This window comes from Notamacropus eugenii, chromosome 1, assembly GCF_028372415.1.
Source record: "Notamacropus eugenii isolate mMacEug1 chromosome 1, mMacEug1.pri_v2, whole genome shotgun sequence".
Taxonomy (NCBI): Eukaryota; Metazoa; Chordata; class Mammalia; order Diprotodontia; family Macropodidae; genus Notamacropus; species Notamacropus eugenii.
The window spans coordinates 752,954,147-752,957,956 of NC_092872.1; the positions used below are offsets into that span (position 1 = coordinate 752,954,147).

General features: G+C 39.0%; 1 pseudogene; it reads left to right on the forward strand.

Moving 5' to 3' along the window:
• Positions 1 to 306: 306 nt before the first annotated feature.
• LOC140520551 (snurportin-1 pseudogene) lies at positions 307 to 1,146 on the forward strand (annotated as a pseudogene).
• The last annotated feature ends 2,664 nt before the right edge of the window (positions 1,147 to 3,810 follow it).

Consider the following 3,810-nt stretch of genomic DNA (forward strand, 5'->3'; position numbering starts at 1 on the left):
TCGGGCAGCACAGTCTATAAGGACCAATGCTGGGCCAGCACACGGTCCAGTGCCAGGTATGAAGTTCTGGCCTCCTGTTGTTAAATTGGCCTTCTCTGGTCTCACCTACAAACACACTTCTTGCCCTCAGCTCAGGACCCAGGGATTAAGGTCTAGGTATGGAAACTCTGAGTAAACCCCACTTTTGGTGCTGCCAGAAGATGTTTGGTAAACCAAACCTGTCAGCTGGGGCATATGAAGAGAAAGGAGGCAATTAGTCAAACCCTAGCTATTATTTTTTTCAGTCTTCCAAAACCTGAATGTCTCATGGCACATTATCCTTACCTGTTACAGTACAAGTCCAAGTACAGACTCTTGGAATAAGACAAAAGATGTTGTAAATTTCTGGAGTTGCAGAAGTCCAAGCTTGGAGGTTACAGGAATAATGAAAGCAGATTGGCTGAGGACAGCTGGGGATGGACGATGAAGAGGAGGAAGAGGAAGAGATAGACTTTGACGCTGCAAAGAACCTGTCAATGACTTATGCTAACCAGATGATCCTTTCTGAGTGGCTGATTCATATATCTTCAGATCTGAAGTTGGAGTGGGATTATGGTGCTGTGTTCCATGGAGAAAAGACCCCTTGTCATGGCCTCAAAGGATTCCACAACAGTATAGATCAAGAATGAGTACTGTGTCAACGGATTTCCTTTCCTTATTCCTAGAGGCAGTGAGCATAACTCAGCCATGGGAAAGAATACAAAACAATGGATTGCATCCGTACTAAAATTAACCAAACCTACTATTTTCTAGATGTGATGTGCTGGGGGATGCCCTTTCTATGACTGCCAGGCAAATTTTAGATTCTATTGGATGCATTCAAACTTACCTGAAGAGAAGACACTTGGAGAGAAAACCAGGCTTAATTCATTTAAAATCCAGGGTATAAAGAATTTCCCATGCACCCCTGAGAGCCTATGCAAGGTCTTATCCACTGACCTCTCTTAGGAGTTATATGGGCTTCTTTTCTATCATGTGCAAACACACCATAGCCCTGTAAGCACTCCATTAGTTGTCTGATTGCACCCATACATGCTGTAAGATGTCTTTGGCATGATGGTACCAATTGGCCCTCTGACCACAAAGCCGGGCTATACTGTGCATTAGTTCTAGCAGATCACTGAATGCAAGAGAAGCAAAAACAAATGAAATTAATCTAAATGAGACTTCTGCAAATGGACACTATGAACTATAGTGCCTACCCAATCCTAAACTGATTGATGCTCCCAACAATCAGAATGAAGCCACAAGTTTCATGGAATACTGCTGAGCTCCTTTTTCAAAGAGATCAAGAAAAGCCACATGCCCTTGGCTTTTTGTGATGTGACCCTGCCATTGACTATTGCTTATGTAAATGGATGAGGCTAAGGCCTGAAAAAGGAGGCCCTCTAGTAAGTCAGATATACCTGATCACCAAAAGACTCATTCCCCAGCAGGCATGGAGATTGTTGCCAATTAAGACCTCATGGAAGTTTCCACAACTGGATAGTGTTCAGGAAAGGTTAAACAATTCTAACTGCTAAAAGCATAACTTAGATGTGCTCTAGAAATGTTTGGAATTTCTAAGAACTAAGTTGTTTATAATTTTATGTTCCCTCTGAGGAAGAAAGAATGATTTTTCTTTTCAGTTTGAATATTGCTATGAGATAAAATTCTTTTTGATCAATGGAAGCTTATGAAACTGACCAAATAACCATTTATTTGTTTTGGTACCCCACTTCTTGCCCTTTTTTTCCTGTCCTCTAAAGCTTCCTCCAACTCTTTGCCACTCTAGGCCAGTGAACTTCTGCTTTATCTTTCATTTCCAATAATATTGTTGGAAATAGTAGTAGTAATACGCAGATGATCACAGGTCAGATTTTGTCTCTTTAAGGCCATGGAACACCCAAGATATGTGTCTAATTCTGGGAAAGACAGTGAGGCAGAAGTGGGAGTTAAAGTCATTCAGCATTTCCACTGGCATTAGCAACAGTCATTGCTGCTTAGATGGAGCTGGAGCTGACTGAGAAATAATACTTGAGAAGGAAATTTGCAATCGTGCTGGTGACTACAAATTCAAGAATTTTAGATTGGTTACCTGTTGAACTATAAAATAACTCAGCAATATTTTTAGAAGATACTTTAGCTTCCTGTTCCCCTCTGTGAACCCATCTTAGTATAATTTTCCTGTCTCAAAATACTCTTACGTGACTATAGAAGAAGAGGCTTGTCTAAGTTTACACCTCCCATTTGTTTTGTTCTAGCCCAGATGAGACTGACAAATATATGTCTAAGCTCTGAAAAACAGAGTCCCCAGGAGTAAAAGCAGTGTGTTATTCTACCAAAAGTCAAACATCCCTTGAGTTAAAAGGGAGTTATTAATCCTTTTGAGCATAGAAAACACTTGAGCAACATTGATGTTTTTTTTTTTCTTAGTAGGATTTAATATTTGACCTGGAAAAGACATGTAAATGTAATTTAAATTTTTTTTTAAAACTGTGACGATGAGTAACACCTATACTGAAATGACTATGAGTATTGTACTGCCTTTTCTCTTTTTTAATGTTTATTTTTAGTTTTCGACATTCATTTCCACAAAATTTTGAGTTCCAAATTTCCTCCCCATCTCTTGCCTCCTCCACCCCATAATTTCTTGCATTCTAATTATCCCTACATTCAATATGTCCTGCCTTCTATGACACCCCACCCTTCCCTTATTTCCACATTTTTTCTTTTCTTCTAGGGCAAGATAGATATCTATACCTCATAACTTGTGTTTCTTATTTCCCAGTTGCATGCCAAAACAATTCTCAACAGTAGTTTCTAAAACTTTGAGTTCCAACTTACCTCCCTTCCTCCTTCCCCACCCATCCCCACTGAGAAGGCAAACAACTCAGTAAAGGCTATATATGTGTTATTTTGCAAAAGACTTCCATAATAGTCATGTTGTGTAAGACTAACTATATTTCCCTCCATCCTATCCAACCCCTCATTTATTCTATTGTCTCTTTGGAACTTGTTCCTACCCAAAAGTGTTTACTTCTAATTACTCCCTTCTCACATCTGCCCTCACTTCAATCATCTCCCTCATTCCACTTGTCCCCTTCTCCCCTAATTTTCTGTAGTGTAGGATAGATTTTCATACCAAATTGAGTGAGCCCGTTATTCCCTCCTTAAGCCAAATGTGAAGAGAGTAAGCTTCACTTTTTCCGTCTCACTTCCTCCCTTTTCTGATCCATTAGAAAAGCTTTTTCTTGCTTCTTTTATGACAGATAATTTGCCCCATTCCATTCTCCCTCTCTCCTCCCAATATATTCCTCTCTCACTGATTAATTTTATTTTTTAGATATCATCTCTTCTTTTTCAACTCACCCTGTGCTCTGTCTATGTGTGTGTGTGTGTGTGTGTGTGTGTGTGTGTGTGTGTGTGTGTGTAATACTGAGGAAAGTCTCAAGAGTTACAAATATTATCTTTCCATGTAGGAATGCAAAGAGTTCAACTTTAGAAATTCTTTTATGATATCTCTTTCCTGTTTACTTTTTCACTCTCTATTGATGATTGTGTTTGAAAGTCAAATTTTCTATTCAGTTGTGGTCTTTTAATCAAGAATTCTTGAAAGTCCTCTATATCATTGAATGACCATTTTTCCCCTGAAGTATTATACTCAGTTTTGCTGGGTAGGTGATTCTTGGTTTTAATTCTAGTTCTTCTTAACTCTGGAATATCATATTCCACGCCCTTCAGTCTCTTAATGTACAAGCTGCCAGATCCTGTGTTATCTTGATTGCATTT